The sequence below is a fragment of the Chenopodium album genome, chromosome 24 (genome assembly GCF_948465745.1).
Source record: "Chenopodium album chromosome 24, dcCheAlbu1.1, whole genome shotgun sequence".
Taxonomy (NCBI): domain Eukaryota; kingdom Viridiplantae; phylum Streptophyta; class Magnoliopsida; order Caryophyllales; family Amaranthaceae; genus Chenopodium; species Chenopodium album.
Window position 1 is genome coordinate 27,383,604 of NC_137857.1, and position 24,374 is coordinate 27,407,977.

At 35.3% G+C, this 24,374-nt stretch overlaps 1 pseudogene across 1 annotated transcript; it reads left to right on the top strand.

Moving 5' to 3' along the window:
* Window positions 1–2,897: 2,897 nt before the first annotated feature.
* On the top strand, window positions 2,898–10,211 carry LOC145610729 (uncharacterized; annotated as a pseudogene). The gene is made up of 14 exons (XR_014106305.1): window positions 2,898–2,957; window positions 3,798–3,909; window positions 4,520–4,698; window positions 4,924–5,013; window positions 6,085–6,195; window positions 6,333–6,442; window positions 6,561–6,627; window positions 7,476–7,584; window positions 7,721–7,856; window positions 8,010–8,108; window positions 8,848–8,950; window positions 9,047–9,246; window positions 9,536–9,712; window positions 9,814–10,211. The product of XR_014106305.1 is annotated as an uncharacterized LOC145610729 (transcript).
* The last annotated feature ends 14,163 nt before the right edge of the window (window positions 10,212–24,374 follow it).

The window sequence follows — 24,374 nt, forward strand, 5'->3', positions numbered from 1 at the left end:
TAATCAAAAGACCTAAAAATCCAGAATTTCAATTAACAATAAAAGATTTTAAGCATGAGTCAAACATGCAATTAATTATAATAACATCACCAACATAAATATTTGACTTAAGAGCTCATGCAACCTGATCACACTCATCTAAAGGCATAAATGTAGGAGTTTTTGATTCAGACTTTGTAGATTGATATGAAACTTAATCAAAAGACCTGAAATTTAGGAAAAGACCCATTTCTTTTCAAAGGCTGACATTTTATACTTAGCATCAAGTTCCATGGATTCAACATACAGATATTAACCTTTCAAAGCTTTTATAACTTAGGGGGTGTTTGGTATAAATATTGTAAATGAAACGGAAAGGATTCAAATAAGTAGGGGAAAGGGTAATGATAAACGTTACCTTTACTATATGTTTGGTATCCTAATGGAATGGAAACAAGTTGAGTAGATTGTGATTGAGTAAGGAAACGTAATTTGTTTCCATTAGTTTGTCAAGGGTAACAAATTGGGGGATTTTGTTACCCTTAGGAAATGGTATTTGTTACTTTTAACACATACCAAACAAGTAGAAATAGAAACACTTAATTGAATCCGTTTCCTACATCTAAAATCATTAAACCAAACACCCCCTTAGTTTCTCTAAAAACATGTATAGCATTAGACGATCTTTGAATTGTGTCACCACTAAAATTTTTGATCCAATACTTAAGAGTGCTCGAATAGTCTAAAATTATTAAAGCTACTACCACTCCGCCACAATGTTAAGTTAGGCCTCATTTTTTATTACCTTGACACTCTCATCAGTATTTTCAAGATAGCTAATCACAACATAAATTTGCTTGAAATGTAAAATGATCCTAATAAGCCATACAAGTTCAAAACAGCAAATCTTTTGGAAGAAAAATAATAACATTCCATGTCAAAACCAATAACAACTCTCAAAATACTATCACAACACACAATGTTACAAAAGATACATATATTATTTTTAAAACAAAGAAACAGAACAAAACAGAACTCCAAGAACAATAATCTGAATATTAACCATATTTCATTTACTTAGAATTTTCAATTACAACCTACTACCTAATAAAGCTATATAGATTTACATCTAATCCCTACCCCTTAAAAAGTAGGAAGTTGTCAAACATGAAAGGAATAGTATTATGAGGGCATGTTCTCTTACGTTGAAATTCAGTTCAGTTCAGTTCAGTTCAGTTCAGCTGAGTTCAGTTCAGTTCAGTTCAGTTCAGCTCAATTCAGTTCAGTTTAGTTCAGCTCCTAATTTCCTTCTCTTATAAAATATTCATTTCAGTTCAGTTCAGTTCAGTTCAGCTGAGTTCAGTTCAGTTCAGCTGAGTTCAGTTCAGTTCAGTTCAGCTGAGTTCAGTTCAGTTCAGTTCAGCTGAGTTCAACCAATGAGAACATGCCTTGAGTCTATAGTCAATGAATTTCACTGCTCACAAGCTTGGCAAAATTTGGAGAGTTTGAGTTTCTTGTATGACAAACTTTTAAATAAATCGGATGTACAATAAATATTGAACATCCGTTATAAAGTTATTCCTAAAATGAACAAAAGTTACCCTAATATGAATAAAAGTTACCCTGAAATAAATAAAAGTTACGAAGTATATATGTTTTACTGATAAAAGTTACCCAAAATATTGTAAAAGTGACCCTAAACTTAATAAAAAGTGACCCCGATGTACAGTAAATTACTGTACACCGGATGTATACAAAAGTTATTATTCTTGTATTTAGATGTAATTTCATTTAATTTGTTGAGTCACTAAATTATACTTTTTCCCATTTTTCCTCCCTTCCATCCATTTTCCACTCTTTTCTGTATCTCTTTTCCCAATTTTAAGCTCTTCCATTTATTCATAGATGATAAAGATAAAAAAAAAAAATAACTTCGCTATCTCTTTCCTCCTGCTCTCTCTATTTCTCCATCTCCACCATTAAAGCTATACTCTGAATTTACCATCTCCATTTCCAATGCAATTTCGTTTTTCAGATTCCTCATTTTTTTTTCTTCTTTTTCGCAATTTCCTTCGATTAATTCCTTCTTTTCATCGAAAGTTCATCGACTAATTGCGATTCCTTCCTCTTTCATTGATTGATTGGATTGATTGATCTTCCTGGTTTTCAAATTTTCAATTTCTGATTTTGGGATTCTGATTTCCCGATTTAGGGTTCTTAAAAGAACCTAATTTGAATTGATTTCTGCTGAACTGATGCTGGTTCTTTGGTTCGTTTGGGGGTTAGAGGAGCTTCGGCTCCAATGCAATTTAATTCGGCTGAACCACATTCGGCTTGCCCAAAACACCTTCGGATTGAGCTAAAACACCTTCGGATAGCCTCGGCTTGGTTGGCTTTAGCTCAGATGAACATTGTCGTTTTGCCTCGGCTCATGTCCGTAATTGATGGTTCAACAGCTCAATAACTATATTGAAGATTAATCTGAGCTTTCCTCCATTGAATCAACATTTCTTCCAGGTAGCGTTACTTCTTTAAGATCCTCGAGTATTAATTTGACAATTTAGGGTTTAATTTCATATAATGTATTATTTCATATAGTGTTTAATTTCATGTTCCTGCGGAAATTTCACTTTATGTACTCTCGGACGTTTTGTCCAATAATTAATGATTACACCGGCTGGTTTTCCTCAAAAAAAAAATAAAAAATAAATTTCCTGTGTAATTTAATTTATACATATAGTGTCATTAGACAATAGTTTAATTGACTATTCATTATTGATTTTTTATGGGTTTGCTTTGATCTAATATATGTAATTTGATTTGGATGACTTATGGGTTTGTCTTATCTTTGATGTTGTTTTTGGTTGCATACATTGGTTGCTACAATCTATGAATTGAAATTCAACATACGAGCCTCGATGGTGAAGATTGAATATGATGAATCACTTTCAGATGCTCCAATTGTAAATTCATTTGAGGTTGTAGCAACCAGGTAAACCAGTGTATGATTTGCTGCATTTCATTGTGCCAAGTTACTGCTATATAGTTCTGTTTCCCTCATTGTTAATATTCCAAGGTCTACATGAATGTTTGGGCCGGTCTTGGACCCAATAATTTGATAGTCAAGATGTATGCATATTGCTCATTGTGCATTTTTGAACATCAAACCTAACTATAAAGAACAAAAGCCTAACTCTAATGAGCACAACATCTTCTTTGACGGTATATTGATAATCCTACAGTCCTTCACAGCCATAGTCACATCTCACCGGCCAGTCAAACTATATTTGAGATCCTTCAACAACTTCTAACTACCAGAAACAAAATTCCAAAATAAAATGAAATAATGATAATAAAAAAATTTAATAAAAAAAATAAAAAACCATACCACCAAAAAAAGGGAAAGAGGCATCAACATTCCAGAACCATATACACAAGAATCATATTTTCTCCATGTAATTGATTTAACTACCTTATCATCTCCACCTACTTGAGCAATTAAGCTCAACTCAGCCCCACTAGAACCAATCCTTCATTTAAGGGGAAAAAAATAACAAAACTATCCTATAGTAACCCAGTGCTAAGATTTGATACAACAGGTTTTGTCACATCTTAAACAAACCCCTGCCATAGACCAATTACTAAAGAAAAATAAGTACAACATGAAGACCTTCTTTGTGTTTTATCAAACTGAAGCTAGCAAGACTGCTTGGTAATAATAACACTCTTTATAGGCAATCTGCTGAGGATAGTCCATAGGTTATTAGGTGAAAACTATACTGGGTTATCATTTCTGTTGCTGTATTTAATCTATACAGATTATTTCAGAGGTAGTAAGTTCATACCATATCTTGCTTATTTGCAAACACCAGAATAACACTGTTCAGCATGAATGGATCATTGATGATAGTCTGAAAGAAGAACAAGGAGGTCAGTTCACGAAATCGATTGGTACCAAACAATGGAATTCTTCCCATTTCATCATATGATCACCTGAAACTCTAGCTTTGCCTTTCCAATCCGTTCTCGGTCCAAGGAATCAACTACATAGATCTGCATCCATAGAATGGATAAGTTTAGGCCAAAGTGCCATATGCCCATAGGACCATAACATCACAATACACGACAATAAACAAATGAAAACTAAAATAAAAGTTATTTAAGTAGTTTTAGAAGGGGGAAAAAAATTTGCACTTAGTATCTCATATCATATTTTCCATTTGGTCACTATAAAACAAGGATTTCCTTTACCAAATCAATTAAAGTTATGATGCTTGTACTATAAATCATTATACACCCTTCCATTCATTTCCCCTCTTTCACGCTTTCACTTTCATTTGAGTTTTCTGTTTTTGATTAAAAAAAAAATCTTTCGTTCTCCTTCCACTCTCTATTTCTCCACCATTGAAGCTGTACTCTGTGCTTTCTCTATTCCATTGACGCAAATTCTGTGGTAAGATGTTTATCAAGTTGTGAAAGTATAAGTTTGAGCTATTGAAATGCATTTAAATTAAGATTTCAACCCATTTTTTTGGCGAAGCAATACCAGGGTTTGAAGCTTTTGCTACCTCTAATGGCGATGGAGCTCAGGCGCTGACCCCATTTTTGCTCAGGGGTTTTGCAGTTGACTCCTCATGGTCTCACCTTGCTTTCCATGTCACTGATTTTCGTTCCTACACTTGGGAGGCTCTTCGCTTTGTCCACCAACTGGATGACATGGTATAAAATTTTCTTCTTCCTTTTTTATTTTTTCAGAAAATTTAATTTGCAAAAATCCACACTTCTGGAATTTTTGGGTAATTTTTATGTTTTAATTTTCTTTTAATCAAACCCCAAAAAATGAAAAAAATAAAACCTTCTGTGATGAGATGCGATTTAAGAAATGGGTTATAAAATCATATCCTTGATCATTGTGAAATTTGGTATTTTTATGGCATTTTTCAGACTTTCATATCCTGTTATTCTGTTAATACTTGTGGTAGTTTTATGGGTAATGTTACAGCTAATTTTTGGATCAAACCCTATTGTGATGAGGTGTGTTCAAAAATTGGGTTCTATAATCTTGTCCATTGATCATTGTATGTATAGTTGACAATTTTGGGGGCGTTTTCCAGAATTTCACATGCTTGTATATTTATAATGTTGTTCAAATGCTATAATTATAGCACTGGAGTATAAGGATCACATTGCTCCATTTAGTTTGTTGCAGTGTTGAATTAACCCTCTAATTTCATTTCAGTATCAATTTAGGGAAGAAATCAAATTAAGATTCATTCCTCTTTCCTGGTCTAGGTTGGCTTTCGATGCCCCTGCCCCACTCATTTTTCTTCCAACAAATGGCGGCAGCTTCAGGCTGGAGTTTTTGCGGCGGTGGTAGTTTCGACGGTTGTGGTGGTCCAACTTTAGTATATAGTACGTCATTGATGATTAATTCGGCAGAAATTTGAAAGGTATATGAAGATTAAATACTTGAAACTTTATTTTCTTGATTTTCTACTTATTTTTGTAGTTGTTGATTTTCGCTTGAAACTGTAAGTGGTGTACTTTTTTTATTTTGAATTTCATTTGTCTCTTAATAAAATTTGGGTTTCATCTAATGACTAATTTATGATTTATTTGGTTTCAAAAAAAAAAAAAATTGATTTATCTGTTTGAAACATGTCGTGGTTAATTATGGGTTATTGATTAAGGAATTATTTGAATTGTTGTGTTCAAATATCTGTCCGGGTATAATGGTATATATGATGCCTCTTACTTCTACTGAGGAACCATAATTGAAAGCTATAGGGTTTAGGGTGTAATAGACGATAGGCTTGTATGGTTCCAAACTAGCTAGCTTTTATGAACCTGATACACACCTGCCACAACCATTATTTTAGTCTTGAAAAAAATCACGAACTTGATCAACGAGTTGTGTGTTATAGGCATAAAAATGATAGATGATGAGGTGCTTCCCATGAAGTTTAGTAGACCCCAAGAGGGTACTTAAGTGTTGCAAATTATCTACTTTGCCATTTAAGTTACAAATATGAATTAAGTCAGCTATGATGAACACGCTTCCATCATCATCTCAAGGCTAATTTGGGCCTTTATTCATTGATCTAGATATGCAAAGCCAAGCAGAGCTACAATGGTGTACCGTATTTTTTAAAAATTCACCATCTTCCTGTTCCTGTACCTGTGAAACAGATAACTTGTGCCCCAAAAGTTGAGCCTGTGAGTCAAACTATCAGAATTGATTAGTGTGAGGAACCTGTATATTTATTTTAGGACAGGAGGAGCAAAAAAGCGATTACAAGACAAGTGGATAAATTTATGAAATAAGTTAAGCTTGATATAATTGGTATGAGGAGTGGATGTTGTCGAAGCACACACAATGGAAGCTTTGTCAAAGCACACACAATGTTAAACGACAAAAGTTTGTCAGTTTATCTGACTTCTTGATGTTTGAACCAATGATGAGGTATGTAAAGCTTGCCTAGGGAGTAGTAATGGTCATTCAAAGTATGCATAAGGTATACAGCCCTGCAGCCGGGAATATTTCCCATTGAACATATTTGAGTGGCTTTGTTAATGATAAGATGTTGCACGGTTGTGGATGAATCTGGAGGGTATACTTGTAATAGGCTTATAGCACAGCTTTCACATGTAAATTGTCAATTTGGAATGCCCATTTTTATCTGGTGATCTTCTTGAAAGTTTTGCAGCACCTTATTTTGTTATTTTGCGGAGGCTTGAAAGATTCTAAACCTTATATAGACTAAAATTTGAAATATAAGTTTTCTTAAATGTGAATTTTAGTTTTATGCTATATAGTACCACAAGTAGCTTCTGCATGTCGTGGCAATTTGGCTTGATCATAGACACATCATGAAATGGCTTTTTGATGAACAAGTTAATAATTTTATTTTTTTGAAGTGCCCTATTTGTCGTGGAATGGCTTTAATTAATTCCAAAAAATTTACTTCAGGATCTGGCTTCTGCCTTCTGGTTATTTTGTGAAAACTGTGTTCGCTTGTGTATATGTTTAATTTTTTTTGTCGGATTACTATGCTCCTTTTTCTTCTTCTTCTTTTTATTTTATTTTATTTTATTTTCATTTTATTTTTACATTTGGTACCCTTTCCAACTTTCTTTCATACGGAATCTTGCTCACTATATTCATTTCCGTATATATGCTCACCATCCTCCAGCTAATATGTTATTGCAATATTGCATCACGAAGACCAATCTGCCCATTTTCTCCTAGCATAGAACCAATAAGAAAATGAGCAACTCCGTAATTTTGCTCAGAAGCTCATGCAAATTACCATTCAGGGCTCTGCACCCTTCTGCCCTTACTTACCATATTGGGTTGAATCGACATGTAATTCTGTTTTTTCTGAGATTATCAATTTCATAAAACAGCTTTAGGTTTCTACTTTTTTCTAAGTCAAGTTCTTGTTTATCTTGTAACACATGCATAATAGTCCTTGTCTTGGTGTTCTGTGCTGCAGTGGTCTGAAAGACGAAGATTTGAAATTGCTGGATTGATGTCCTCTATTTGAGAGCACAACTTCAAGCACATGATCCCTTGTTCTCAATGACATTGAGATATCTCATAAGGTTTTTCTCCCTTCCCATCCTTTTCTGGTTCTTTTACATTGATTTTTTTGTGCTCTCATGAAAGTTAGTAATGAATACATTAATTGTTTGTGTCTGTTGCTGATATTCTTGGCCCTTTTATAATAATTGAGATCAGCTTACACAAGGAGTTCTGTCTTCGACAAGGAGTCCCCTCACCAATCTCGGACCTGACTGAAAGGTTGCTTCTTGAGGAAAGAGATGCCCCAGCAACACTTCAAGAGTCGGCTTCTGGAGTGCCTATATTACAGGAAGTGAGATTCTCAAGCTACTATTCTTCCTATTGCTGTATGCTGAATAAAGTGATGATGTGGTTAAGTGGTTTAAAAATACACTGAAACTAAAAGGATATTTGATGATACACATTCAATAATCATTGGTTTTCCTTGTTGCACCTTTCATTTCAGGAGGACGTACAAGCCCTAGCTCATGCTGTTCAGCTTACCAGACAGGGGGCAGTTGAAAGCTTAAAATTCACAAAGGGTGACTTAGTTCAGGCTTTAAAGGTTATCACTACTCATTAGCCTTTACTTCTCATAAAAAAAAAATAAAAACTCATTAGCCTTTACTCTCTCTATACATATTCTGTTCTTATGTTTGATATGTTTACATTAAATGACATTCGTTTTTTTCCTGTTATCTTTAGGATTAGGTCTGAGGGATCTCATCTTTACTTTTTAACTGTATGGCCATGTATATACCATATTATACTTATCCTTAGGAAAAAGATAGCAGGTTGTATATGTAATAATTGATGCATGATCTTGAAGGTTTAGGTTCTAAAATCTAGAACTGTTATGATATGATTATTGTGAATTCACTCTATGATAGTGCTGGGATCTAACTTTTCTCTTAGCTTCATGATTTATAGCCTTTTGCACTATCGTTCAAAAAGTTGTATTTTTATACCACATATTTACATTATTTGAAAAATTCCTTGTTCATTTCTTAACAATAATGAACACATCTACCCTTCAGACCTGCTATAGGATTTCCTTTTCATGTCCAAACAAGTTATGTAGTAGGGGAAAGTAGCATGGTGGTTAGGCATGCTGATCTTCAGTTTTCATTAGTAATATTATTTTTCAATATCTTGTATTATAAATGGCTTTGCATGTTATATCATACTGATTTGTACGATAGTTGAAATTGTGATGTATAAATAGTATATTTATTTATTTTCTTTGTGAAAATGTATAATCAGTATATAATCAGCTAAGTATTGTATTTATTTATTTTATGTAGAATGAATTATGCCGCATGAGATTAAATGAATCTATTCTGGATGAGCTCGTCCGTGAATATTGTGTTTACAGGGGTATTGTTTCTCCTGGTGTGCCTTCCACTGGTATGCTCACCCTTTACAATGTTTCAGTTTGTCCTCCCTACTTTCAAATGTGAATATATTTCATTTTTTATTTTTCCAACCTCTCTTCTTGGGCAGGTTCTACATTGCCGGTTGACACTGGTCATTTGAAAGCTAATCAACTAAATGCCACTGGTTTGTCATTAGATGGTTCCCATGATCTGGATTGTGGAAATAGTAAAAGTTCAGATGATGGATCTTCCATTGTTAATGCTCATGTTGATGGTGCTGAAATAAGCACAGTCATGATTAGGATGCAAGATACTGATGTGGAGATGTGATTCCCTTGTGAGAGTACAAGTAACCATGATGATTGTAGCACTAGCAGCACTCATCCAACTAAGAGCTTGAAGGTTTGCCAGAGAAATAAAAGTCATGCAGTTGGCGAAGGGAGAAGACGCAAAAGATGGAGGGAAAGAAGTGCCGATCCTTATTTTCCTGCTGGCATACTGTCTAATGAGAGCGATAAGCGCGAGTTTAGTAAAGTCCTTTTGAAGGAGATATGAATACATCTTTGGTAGCTATGCCTATTCCTGTAGCTAATTATTAAAAGTGATGATATTGTAGGGTTCTAAAAAAAATAGCCCTGCTGATTCTACATATAAGGAGGATAGATGTGAGACTGTTTTGAGCATTAAAGATTTAGCTGATCGAGGTATGGCCGCTGAGGTTGTCAAAGAAGTGGATGCGTTGGACCCTGAATTTTTTGGGCATAATTTTTTGTTGCTTTTCCAACTGAAGCAGGTAATGATACTTCTTTTGTCTCATGAATGTACGGTTGATGCCCAGGCCAAAGCTTTCATTCTTCTAGAGAGATAACTCACTTGGCTTCTTGCTGTATTCAGGTTGAGTTTCTGAAACTGGTTGATTCTGGAGATTATTCTGGTGCTCTGAAGGTTGCTTGTTCCCATTTGGGGCCTTTAGCAGCCAACAATCATGACTTGCTAAAACCCTTGAAAGAGACACTATTAGAACATCTCATGTAGTTTAACCTTTTTTCATGTATTTGCCCATAATTTAGCATATCAAAATATTAATATAATTTGTTAAGAAAATTGTGGCGGTTCTAAGCGAAAGTCTTGTGCAAGGGATTAAGAATTAAAATTGAGAAAATGAAAGTGATGGATATGAAGGAGTAAGGCAGGATATGATGAAGTAAGGGAGGATATGAAGATTATGGATTTGCACGATAATGAGACATTATTTTATCGTAAGCAATGGAGCAGGAAAATTTTTGTTTTAATTATACGGAAAAATTACTTTTGGTTCATATAGCTGACTCCACTTATGTGATTAAGTATTTGATTTATTAATTGATTGAATTCCATCTATCATTCAAAAATGTCTAGAATCAATGTCTTTCAAAAGGCTTTAAGTTAGGTGTTTTGAAGTTGAATTTTTTTATATATATATATATATAACGAAAACTTATATTTTTGCAATTACTTGGTCCACATAATCTTACAATAGCTATCCAATCTATACCCTTAGATTAGATTTACCCTTCTGCTCATCAATTCTTATCAAAATAATACGAATAATATAACTTCTCTTCTACCTTATTCCCACCAAAAAAACATTACGCTTTTAATTTAGTTTGTAAGACATAGTCAACTAAGCTTAAGAATAGTGAAATGAGTCTAGAATCAATAGCATTCACTATACATTTTAATTAAAAAAAAAAATAATAATTTCTTCATGTTCATTTTCCCGTTTTACCTCTCTTCCAAAAATCTTACGTTAACAAAGTTACCAACAATGGATTACTGGCAAAATTTAATGTTAAACAATCTTACAAATTGATGCAACAAAAGAATTTCTAATTGAACATATCAAAGCACGCATCATAACGGTAAATTTCATACCGTCAAACAAAAACACGCTGGACTATTGCGTGCATCGATTTGTGTGGAGTTGGATGTGCACTATTAATATTTGTATTGAACTTAGTATCTTTTATGTATAAAAACTCTATGCTATATGATGAAAACTATTATCAATTATTTTGTACAATAATGCTTTAAAATGGTTATATTTGTTTCTATATAAGCAACTGCACCAATATAATGCAAATTAGATATAAGCAATGAATTTAAAGAGTATATAAAATACGATAGGATTTATTAAACTAGCAAGAAAACTGAACAATACAATTACATTATGGTTAATAAATTAACTCTTATTGCTTAGCAGTTTATAAATAACATAGCAATTATCTCCACCTACAATTAAAAAATGTTCATTGTACACAATTTGACAATGCAACAGCTCCATTAACCCTAGCCAAGACCAATAATTGAGATTAACAACAATTCAAAATTAAAGTGATTGGATATTTGGATTTGTGCTGTTACACACATATCTTAACTTTAATATGTTCATCCTTAGTTGATTGACGAATGCCATTTATAATTCTACAATGACTGAAAGCACCCTTATGATAATGAGGAAATTCAAGTTTATCCCCTCGATAAACTTGAAGTGTTTATCCGGGGGTATTTGCGTCATTTTGCGTCTCTGAGTAAGGGTATACAAGTAAATTGAGCGGGGGAAGTGTTAACAGCCGTTATGTTGGAAAATTTGACTCTAGTTACCTTCTGTTAACCAAAATGTAACTCAGGTAAACTCAACCTTCTGTTAACCAACAAGTAACCCAAGGTAAACTGTTCGATTTTGAAGGGGAAGGAGACAACAAAATTCTTTAAGATGGTGGTGACGAAGACGGTGGCGGCTGGAAGGAGATTTAAGGTTTCAGATTTACGGTTTTTAAGACGGTGGTGATGGGCAAGTCGCTTTGCGGTGTCGAAGACGGTAGTGGCGCTGGTTTAGCAACTTCAGGCGGCAACAATTGGAGTGGTGGGCCATCAGACGACATCGATTGGAGTGGGTATCGACTGGTGGCTTCAACGGCTGAGGAAGCGGCTACTGGGGCGGTGCATGGTTGTGGGTAGATATGATTTGTAAAACTTACTCCAAGTTTTTGTCGATTTTGCTTATCTTCATCCCCTCTCTCTGATTGTTGAGCAAAACATTCAAAAAAAAAAGAAAAAAGAAGGTGGTCACGTGCAGCTTGCAACTACCTATGGTTAAAATGGATCAAACGTCTGTTAAAAGAGGCTTAATTGCCGTTAAGACTTACATTCCACTTTTTATCTGACACATGTGTTTACTTTATCCACATGTAAGCAATCTAGCAATTTCCAACTGATCTATCACATGTTCTTTTGCAAATATTTACGGAAGTGCCATCCGATAAACATCTTATGTTTATCGAGGAGATAAATGGGGGGCTCCTCTTATGATAATAGTGAAATGAGACTAGAGTCCATAACATTAATTGTACATTTAAAACCAAAAATCAGTACTCTTAAACCAATACACCTTTACACAATACGAAGTATATATTTAACCAATACACCAAAATATCATTATTGTGAGATTGTAATACCACTTATTTTAATAAAAAAACATACTTTATTCCATTATACAATACAAATTATTCCTACATTTAAAAGAAAGCACTAAATTCTCAAAGTATATATAGAAACTTAAACTAAGAAAAACAATCAACAATATCAACACCCGATTTTAACCATTTTTGACTATCGCAAGTTCAGTTAACTAGTCATTGTTATTTAGTTATTTACCATTCAAAAAAAAATAGTGATGGAACAATGTACTCGTTCCTAAGCCCTAGCTTTCTTGTTTCAAAAAAAAAAAGCCCTAGCTTTCTCATGCCCGTAGCACGGTAGCACCTAATAGTCTAATACAAATTGATTTTTCCGTCGTAGTCTGTACCTTTTCTCCATCTCTCTTCGGTAACACTCTCTTCTCTTTCTCTCCCCCTGAAAGTGTTCTTCGTATTAATTTATTCTCTGAAATTGCTCATTTATTTTCACAAAACCCTTTTAATTGATTTTTTCACTGTCATTTGGATACTGTTGTGGTTCTTTTCTGATAATGGGTTTAATATGATTGTTTAATTCTTGATATTTGTTAATTTATTTGTTTTTTTTTAATTAAAAAAATGCAACATATGTGTTTTTTCCCTGGGTTCATTTGTTGACTTTTCCTGTTGAAGTACACTGCCTGAGTGCCTGCTATTTGTTCCATTAGATGCTAGAGTATTCATTTGATTGGATTTTGTACATTGGTTTTGCTGGTTTGTTGCATTCTCTCTATATTTTATGATTTAGTTTTGTTGAGTAGCTCAATGATTCCTTTTAATCTCGGTATTAGGTGAATCAAGGTTGTTTAGAGTAATTTTATTTTTAATGCTATGAATTGACTGTGTTTGCTGTATGGCGTCAAATGAAGGGAGAATTTCTATACCTTTTAGGTTGTGGGGTTTACAATGTTCCTCGGCCAACAATGTTTTAGAGGTTGATATGAGTATTTATGATTCCAAGAAATAGATTTTTACTGTAGTAGTATTTTTGTCATGTTATGAATCTTAATTAACTCTTACACTTCTCTGAATTAAAGTAGCTAAGGTTTAAATTCAGTTCTTAATCCCTTGTTTGCTAGGATCTGAAACTTGCTTTGAAGAAAGAAACGAACATTTCAACATGGTACTTCATTTTCAAGATTGCTATGCTCAAATTCAGCAAGGAGAAGTATTGGTTTACTGGAAAGACGATGCTCTTTTGTACAAGGAGGTATTTTGTGACCCTCAAAATCAAGTAGAGAGCCTTAATGAGAGTATAAGAAGTGTTATGAAGCATAAAACGATTCCTAATCATCTCCCTCTTTTCACCATTGAAGAGCGTAATTATCCCGTTTTAATGGTTAAGTGTGTGAATTCTGATCCATTTTCAAAAGCAAAGATTGATTGGTGTTTCCAGAAAGTTCCAGTATCTTATGATTCATCAATGAATATTCCGACTTCAAAAGAAATTATGTATTTGACTGTTGAACTAAAGAAATTTTTATTCTCCATTGTTAACACGGTCGTAGCATTTCTTGTCCAACCATTTCGACCTATTTTGGATGTGAAATACATGTATGTAGGTGAAGACAACAACGTTGTCTTCACCCACTATGAATCAAGAGGTAATATGCATTTTCTTTATCTTGTATATATTAATTTTAAATTAATCCATTTTTTGTTTTGATTGATTTATTTTATTTTGTAGCTCTAAATCATGATTGGGCATATGAGGCAAGTGACCTTAATAGCTTCCTCATCACTTTTGGAAAGAACAAAGCCAGAAATTCAACTACCATACGAGAAGAAATAAAGTCATTTGGAAAGTCGTTGAAAACTCTTACTCATCAACAACTTCAACGGTGAGTATGGTTAGTTAATTAATTGGGGGTATAATTGTTATTATTATCATTGTTTGTGTTGTTTGTATTGTTGACGGTTTGGAATTCGGAGTTTTTATGATGTTTGTTGCTGTAATTATATCGCTAACTGTTTAGGGCAATGCTCGATAGCCTCGATTTTAAATTTTAGCTCATTATTGTGATAATTATTGAATTTACATATATAAGATACAAAAATTTATGTGTGACACAATTTTACAAATGTCATAACAGGCTTGTTAGTCTATTAACAGATCATAATCAGCAATGTGTGTGTGTTTTTTTTTTTTTTTTTTTTTTTTTTTTTTTTTTTTTTTTTGGGGAAGGCTCAATGTGTTAGAGGTATGTTATTAATGAACTGTTATTTAAAAAGGTTTAGATGATTAAATTTGTCTTATTTATTTGTTGAATTGCAGAAATCCAAAATTGATTTTTCAAAACGTTATTTTCTGGAATGTTGAAATGCGAGTCATGTACGTAATCGAACTACATGATCTCATGGAGAATAACCAAGTCCTTGTCTACCCGGCATGTGCAAATGCGTTTGATAATACCCATGGTGTTGATTTTCATACGATGATTACTATGTCAAAAAATGTTGTTCTCATTGGATTGTTTCAAAGCGGGAATAAAGATTATAGTGCTAAAGCACGTTCTTATAAATCCAACATGAGGAGTGCTCCCCCAAGTATTATGCGTTCAAATGTATTAGGATCTACTCCGAAGGATATACTATGTCAAGGCTTGACACGTATTCGAGACGCATATCGCCATGCCTTCAAAAATTTGAAGGTGAGTAAACTTTATTTTTTCTTATTCAAAGGCTTGACTATGTTCTTGTATGAATTGCTTATTAATATGTATGATTATTATTATTTATGTACTCTCTAGATATTCAAATTTTGGCTTGGATGAGGGATTAGTAAAGAAGCTTGAATAATCACAACTAAAGGAATTTATGTTTGTCGCTAAATATCTATTATGTTAGAGTAGTTGTAAAAATAAGTTAGGTGACTTCAAATCCATTTTAAGAACTTGAATACAAGTTTTAGTTATGTTGTTAGAGCTCATAACGACATAACCTAACTTCTTAATGCTAACGTGATGTTATTTTTTATCTTTAATTCGTTAAAATTACATTTGTTCTAATATCAACGAGTAAAGTATAAAGTCACTCCCTAAACTTAGCTAAATGTTGCACTTCACTCCCTAAACTTACAAAACTTGCAAATTACTCACTCATCTGGTCATCGGAGGTAAAAAATCCGGTGGTAACCGGTTACCCCAGGTAAACTCCCTAAACTTTTGGTTTTTTTTTTAAAATAAATGTATCTAATCCCAAGATTCCTAACTGACAATATCAGAGGAGAGAGAAAAACCAACACCATTGTGGGTCTCTCATAAACAAGCTTCTTCCTTCTCTCCTCTCAATCCAACAAATCAGTAGCTCTTCTTCAAATTACTCCCTCTTTTCTTCATTTCTCTGCCTTATTTTATCACCTTCGATCCAAAAAACCAGGTTTTTGGATTTCTTAGCAAAATTTTGTTGTAAATTTCATTAAATAAAGCTGTAAATATTTTCTCCGGTGAACTTTGCCGGAGCTCTCCACCGCCTCCCATTCTCCTTTCCATCGAATCCCTTTTCTCTTTCTTCTCTTCTTTTATTTCATAATATCCATTAAAGCTCTTAAGGTTTTTATGGCCAAATTTGACCATGAAAACTCTAGATCTAGAGTTTTCATGGTCAAATTTGGCCAAATAAAATCCTAATGGATGATGCAAAGGTGTTAAATTGTCATATATATCTTTTTTGTTCATATTTTAAGGTTGTTGGTTGTTTTTTGTGGCGGATATGGGATGGGTATGGTTCACGGTGGTGGTGTTTTTGGTGTAGATTGTTGGGGTTTTTTATTTTTTTGTGTGGGGGTAATTTGGGGGTTTACGAGTTTTGGGTTTGGTGGAGGTTGTTTACAAGGTTGCGGGTTTTTGGTTTGGTGGAGGCCGTTGGTCGGTTTGGGTTTGGTGGAGGCTGGTTATAAGGTTGCAATTGGTCAGGTTTTGGGTGGTTGCGGGGCTAGTGGTTGCTGCATATTAGGGTGGGTGGGTGGGTTTTGGTGGTGGTGTTGGTGTTGGTGTTGGTGCCTAATTGTGACATTAATTATTTAGGGAGTTCTTGATTTTATTTTATGTCAGAACGTTTAAAGAGTTCTGCTTTTTATGTCATAAAGTTTAGGGAGTTCATGTATTTTACCTGTTATTGTAGGTTAAAATGGGTTATAGTGAGTGATTTGCAACTTTTGAAAGTTTAGTGAGTGATCTGCAACTTTTACCTAAGTTTAGGGAGTTGTTGTGTGCTTTACTCTAATATCAACCTCAAGTGTTTTGTTTTTACCTTTTTATATTCATTTTGTCATGTGTTTTGGTTTAACTTTTGTTTTAGGGTTGATATGTCAATATAATTATAGGAAGTTAATGTTTCAAATTGTATATTCTTTTTTCATTACAGGCACACCATTCGCTTGAAGAAATACAACACTTGTTTCAACATGTGTTTCCTATGCATATGATCGAATTTTCAAAGGTGCAGAGTAACTTAACTCTCGATGTTGAAGGCGCCGTTAATGCATTATTATCGTATGTCGTTTATAATAATATTATATTTTATCTTTTTTGTTTTTACTAAAGTTTATTAAAACGCTATGTTCTTACCATCAATTTTAATGTTTGCAGGGCTCCTCCTTTGAAAACATCCCCTTAGTATCTTACCATGGTATGATATTATCTACACTTAACCTATTATGATGGTATAATTTTTTTCTACTCATGATAACTTGAATTTTGGTGGTTCTTGATGGTTCTTTAATTAGACCAAGCTTAGTCTTAGGTGTATTCTATCTTTTGTATTAATTTGATTTTAGGTGTGCATTATTTTTATATTAATGTGCTGAACTTAGAGAACTATTGTTTCTTAATAAAGTAGACTAAATAACTAGACAAACCTAAGATAACCAATAGTACACAAATTTAAATTCTAACATTTCCACTAAATTTATTGGAAGATCTTTTGAAGTTTCTTTGACATACAATTATAAGCACTAATTTATGTTTGATTTTTGTAGCTTAGCTGTTGATTTCTACAAGAGTTTGACTACTTTGTTTGGAGAATTGATTTGCTTAGGTGTCTATGGGCTTACACAACAACAACAACAACAATAAAGCTTAATAAGTCCCAAAATGATTTGCTTAGGCATTTCTAGTTTTTATTGTTAATAAAACCAACCCTAACAAAGAAGAAAGGCTAATCTCTCTCCTCTCTCCCCAACCCTAGTCTAATTAGTTCCAAATGAGTTGCCTATCAACTTTGCTTCTCAAGTTCTTATAGTTAATCTAGCCCTGCTTCATTTACATTTCCTAAAACTAAACACAATAGCTAGCTCTTTGTATGCTACCTTTAGCTGTTGTATTCTTGCATTTGCTATTCATTCTTTGTTATTCCTACTGTGTGCGAGATCAGGTCACCTCTCCCAATAATTTGCCTACCTGCTGGACAAACAACTAGGGCCACTGCATGAATGAAGTCTTTTTAGTTTTCCCTTCCTCGCATAGTTTTTTGGCCTCCTTATGCTTGACTTTGCCAACTTGACATTCTTTCCTTTCTTTGATAGCCTAGCAGGGTGGGACGCTTAACTACAGCATCCTCTTTCTATGCCGCTATATCGTCTTAAGCTTAGCTTTGCCTATTACAGGTCATGGCTCCAGCTCTGAGCAAAAGTTGCATTCCATTCCTGCCTCTACTGGCCCAGATGTCTGAGTGACTTCATTTCCCTAAGCCAGTCTATGAACCTGTAGATTTTCTGAAAATTAATTTATTGTCCATGTGTGGGCATAGAATTGCTCAGATATTTGTCTTTTTTTGGTGGAGAAGCTGCCAGCATGGAGACATCTGAAAGAGCTGCAACAAAACCAGTTGGCTCCCTAATTAATCACTATGGTGTTTGTGTAAATGACTTCAGGATGATAGGGTCCAAATGTATGGGCATTGCGGGCGCGTCTTTAACCTGAAATGGCAACAGCTTAAGCACCTTTCTAGGGTGAAACCAGTGCCTGTTGTGTAGAGGGGGGCACTACTGGGCCTTCGACCTGTTATCCAGCACAATCGTAATGACTACAAGGGGTGCCTCCGTGTTGTTGTTCAGCAAACTGGGGCTTCATACAAAAGCTTTAGGTTCAAAGTTCTCAGACTTGTTATAAGGTCACATAGACTTCTTATTCCTTCTGTACCTGTATTTCTAGAGCTTCCATGCATTTTGGGTCTCCTCCATCTGCTCCAGGTATCTTAGTTCATTTACTCATTACTAAAATGTAGTTATTATTTCCTCTGTTGTTTTTCGTTAATTGTCAGCCTTCAAGCTTTTAAATTTAGTGAAGAATGCCAGGCACAGAGGCATTTTAAATAGGAAGTACTTTATTCTAGAAGTGTTCCAACTATATAGGTATCCCATTTTCTGTTTTGCTTCCTGGAAGAATATTAGTTAGATCTGGGTATTCCTTTGCATGATTATTTCACACCCACAGCCATCCTCATCTTTGCTACACTGAATATTCCTATTATTCTTGAAAAGCATGTTTCTTCTGTACTTGTGTTTTGTTATGGACTGATATTTTTGGCTTAATATATCTGGTTTAATATTGCAAGTAACTAAACATTAAAGCTTGGATTTTGATTGATACAGAAGATAGGTTAATAGCTTAAGGCTATTACTCTCAATAGTGAGTTGAGGCTCACAAATCTCCAAGAGTGACTTGAGGTCAACTCTCAACAAGTTTCATCTAATTTTTGCCTACCCATTTCTTTCCCTTACCTCCCTATTTATATTAAGGACTATTAAGTATTAACCCTAATAAACTAATATTACTAGAAAACCTATTTTACCCCTCCAGGTTAGTCTATTATATGTTTCATACAGCTTACAAATATGTGGTACAATTATTCCAGGCCATGAGTTGCAATTGGACTACAGTTACTTCCCTTTGGCATCTATACTAGGAATACTGCCTGTTTCAGAATAATGAATCCGGAAAAGAGCAACAAGGCCCTGCTTTGTGAGCTCATCCCCACGACAAAGGCATATTAAGTCAACAGCTAATGTTTGAGGACATGGTATCAACGGCTATTCTTTGAGGATGACGGGTAATTTCTGTTCCTAAGTTTATGTGAACCCCTGTATCCCTTAGAACATCTAGCACCACCAAAAGTTCAAATCCCTGCTATAAGGAGAAACAAGCCTAACCTTCAACGAAAAGACTAAAACATAATCTGTATATAATTTCTACCAAAAATTAAATTTCCAACTAGACTTTGATCACTTTGATGTTTGATGGTCTATTGGAAATGGATTTGTTTTTATTTAGCTTTGATTAAGGCTATTATGTAGTATTGTACTCCGTATTATATAGATTGAGTCATCGTTATATATTGTATGGAAAAATAAGTTGAAAACAGATGGATTCATTTATATTTTTGGTGTAAATATTTATACGATTTTCCATAAGCTGCTTATTTGTACATTTTTGTTCCAGTTGAATACAAACCAACTTGCCTTTATCAACCCCCACTTTGCTCCTCGTTTAATTCCTCTCCCCCCCCCAAAGTAACTATACAGACATGAAATGCATGCAAATGAAAGGAACTACCTTACTGGATTCATATCAAATACACAAAGAATGAGCCCAAACTAGCTTAGGTACATTAGTTTGTAGTCAAAACAAGTACATGAGCAAGGCGGGCATGATTCCTTGTATAATTGATAGCAAAGAGGCATTGCAACTAATACTTCTGTCCACATGCAAGGAACAATGTTTGAGAACCAGATTGAGGAGTACAAAGATATCCATTGCCAATGCATCACTTATACCAGTTGTTGGTCGGTATGCAGCCAGGGCTGATGACTGTTACATGAGTTTTGGAGGCCAAGCCATAATACGGACTCTAATTACTGATAAGGAACCTGTCCTGCCCAAGTATGTTTCAATTGCAGCTATCCCACACAAACAACCAAACTGATCGCTATGGTATTTCCTTATGAATTTTTTGCAAATAGTTATCGTTGAGAGCCATTTACACTTGTCTTTAACCTATATGCAGATGTTTGGGAGTTATCTTGTTTGTTAGTGAGCTTAGAATTGTGAGAACAGTGCACGAAGTTGAACATCCAGTGCGCAAAAAGTAACTGTGATCACAGCCCACAGGTTAGCCAGTTGTCTGCTGCTCCATTAATTCTTTCACGGATAGTCAGTTGTCTGACTTTAGGCTCTTCTACTGTGAAGTACAGAGCAGTCGATGACAATATCTTCTTGGGATGTTCTTGCTGAAACCAACAACCTAAAATTTCCTCGCCTTGAAACCATCGGCTTACAAAAGTGTTATGTTCTCCAAGTTTGTTAAACGAACAGAAATTCTGAGCCTTTGTGCTTCTCTATGTTATGTTTTCTCTGCCAACAAGCATTTTCAAAATTTCAACAATCTTTAAGGATGAATCATCTGGGGAGAAAGCTGAGAACTTGTGTGCATGGTCCACCTCTCTACTCTGTCTAATTTGTTTTATGCTTGCAATCCCCAAATTGTCTCCTTAAGATTTAAACAAACCAATGGTGTGCCTGCAGGGTTGCAGCAAATTTTCTCATGTTAAGCGTCCAAATGGCACGAATTCTGGAAATTAAGAATTCATCCTCAGAAAGAGTCATTAGACAAATTGGAAGCATCAAACTGAGAAAGGTTCTCTATGCTCTATGTTTTACATTCATTTACATTAACCCTTATGGTGTGGAAACGAATTTGTCATTGCATATATACATAACATGCATCTGTCGTCCAGTACCAACTTTACACACAAACAACACCAAAAAAAGGAAAAAAAAGTTGAACACACCTGACTTCTAAAGCGTTTGATTTTTAAGCTGCACAACACACACCAAGTAGGGAAGCATTGGTTGCTAGTATACTTCTACAACGAAATAATATCTCTGCCTTAATTTTGATAAGTATCCTCACTAGGTTTGAATCAAAGTTTCTACAAGATAACATGCCTTAAATAAGACTTTGAATTAAATCTATTACATACCTTTCTTTAGATTTCGTAGCTGCCACTTCTGCTGGTGTCATGTTTAGATCATAACCCATTAAAAAGTGGAAACTTGTGGAGAAATTGTCAACACCTTGAGCGATAGTGTTCTGAGTGTGAAGTCCTTGAAATTTACTGTACAATTGGTGGCAAAGTTTGGCTTCCTTTGGGTTGGCAATTGGCTTGCTGTAAATGCAGCAATTTGAGTTTCGGTTTCATTTGGTGAGTCATCATTTGGGTGAGTTAACACTTTTATGGATGCCATTTGATCTGGGATGCCGTTTGATTTGCGGGGTTGGATTGAAAGGTGGTTAGTTATTTGCTGTATACTTTAATTTAATTAGTTTGATGTAGTGTTTTTAGTTATTTGCGTGAATTGTGTACATAATTTAGTATTGTTATTGCAGCACTTTGTTGTTTAGTTTGGTTTGCTTTAATTTATAGGACATTTTTTGAAAGGAATGGTGAAGCAATTAGTGAATTTAGCTGTTCAATTTAACTATCCATTATAGATTCAGTTTAAATATAGGTTAGATGGAAATGGTCTTGATTGTTTAATCTAATGTAATCTTGAAAAATAGAATTTAAATCTAGTGTTTGGGCATGATTGTGAAAATGGATGGTGTTAATTAAAGTTATAAATTAACTGACTGAGCTGTTATTTAGCCGTTTGGCTTGTTGCTTATTTCAAGGTAAATGCTTGAAATGAGTAATATTTTACTATGAGCATGTAATGGACTGAGTTCGGGTACCTAGCAAAGTGAAATCAGTGTAATAACACTGATTTTAGATTTTAAATAGCAAATTAATAAAGGTGAAACCTTTAAATTGATTGATAATGGTGGAAGGGTTACAGCTGATAATTTAATAGCTTAAGGCTATCAATCTTCGGTAGTGAGTTTAGCTCACAACTCTCCAATATGGCTTTAGGCCATAACTCTCCAAAAGGTTCTCATCAAATTTTTGCTTCCCTATTTCCTTTTCCCTCTCTATTTATACCAAGGACTATTAACTTAGTGAGCTAATATTACTAGAATACCTATACTACCCCTCCTTAGGTTGATCTATTACAATACTGCTCCCCTAAACTTCCACCTTGTCCTCAAGGTGGATAATTCGGCATTCGATTTCCGGCCTTGGCAACTATGGTCACTGTTCCAGCTCTTGAATAGGCCAAAAGTAAGAGTGGGCTGCATTGAAGATTGTTGTTCACCGTTGGATCGAAACCTTAACATAGCAAAACAATGTAGCAACTTGCCAATGAAAGTAATTGAGTTTTGGGTGAGATGAATGGGATATGCATGGGAACAATCAGTGTGCAAGTTGGGGAAAAATAAAGTGATTGGTGTGTATGCTAGGATCAGGTCAACAATTGTTTGAATAGATGGAAATGGGACTTGGAGGGTATAATGTGGGTTAAAATATATGGCAGGTGGATTTGGCTAAGCAATAAAAGAGTTAACCTGAAGCCCAGATCTTTTAGCCAAAACCGATTTTAGGAAGTGAAAACTGATGGGCTTCAAATATGGGAATGGTTTATAAAGGTGCTGGGTGATAGAAGATTGCAGGGTAGAGATATATTAGGGAAGTGGGCCATGTTGTCATGGGACCAAGTAAGGGTCTGACTTCATAGAGTGAGCTACTGTTGGGCTCATTAGAGTATTTGAAAAGCAACATTGCCTCATTATTTGAAATGGCTGAGTAGATATTACGTGCTCTCATTAGGTAAACACCAGCACGCTCAGCAAATTCCTCACCCTTTGCCACGTCATCTGAACTGATAATTACAGTTCTACCCTTACTAGTACCTTCCACTATTGGCTTCCTCTCCAAGCCAAAGACTTTAGTCAAGCTTCTGCCAAAAGCTGCTTTGTCTGCATTCAAGAAATTACCAAGTAACCACACCTTTTGAAACCTCTCACCTGTTCTACCTCCATCAAAACACCCACCGCCGATGAACCCCCAGAAAAATCACCACGCCTTTGCTGCGTGAATCCACGACCGGCACCACCTCTGCCATGGACGTTCCCGCGCCTTCCACCACATTTTTCTCCGACGAGCCACCCGTGTCCACCACCACACCAACCACACGGACCGCCACCAGATTTTTGGCCAGCAAAGGAGGGTGAACCATCATCGTTTCTTTTGCTTGAATCCTCTCCGGGCCTACCGCCAGATCCGCTTGCTCCGGACCCACCTTTCACAAAACCTTCGCTCTAGCGGTGGTCTCACCACCACGCTCATCTTTTCCGGCCAAAACTCCGGGACCATCACCTGATCCACCATCATTGCCGCCCCCTTTTCTAAACACCCTCCTGACCCACCACCAATAAAAACACCCGCATATCTCCTTCGCACAACACAGAAAACACCGCTAAATTCACGAGTTTCATCACCATAACCACCGTCCGTGAAGCCGCCTTCTCCTCCACCACACTTACGGCTTTGACCACCGTCGGGTCTACGTCCTTCTCCATTTTCTTTTCCAGCGACCTTTCTTGGCCCACCAAAGAGACCACCGTGTGAACCTCCATAACTTAGGGGAAAACCCATATGCTCCTCCTCTATATCATCCACATTTTCGTCTTCTGATTTTGGTTGACAATCTTCTCCCTTCATCTTCCTTGGAGAATTGCCTTTGGTAGTGATTTTGTCCAATTCTCTTTGAACATTTACGATGATTTTCTTTGTGATTTCCTCTACCTCCTTTGAGACTATCTGAGATGGCACCTTCGTGTCCTCTTCGGTGGTTGCTCGTGCTAGGGCGTTATATATGACGAGCCAAAACGACTCGCCAACACTCTGTTCAAAACCTGCCACTCACGCATCGGTAGCCACCTGTGCTCACGTTCACACCACTCCAACGCTTCGCCGCTAAGCCCTAATATGGCAGCCTTCAATTTCACCTCCTCATCGAATTGGAAAATTTGGAAAGTATCCTCTAGTTGAAGTACCCAGTTATCCAGATTCCTTCCATT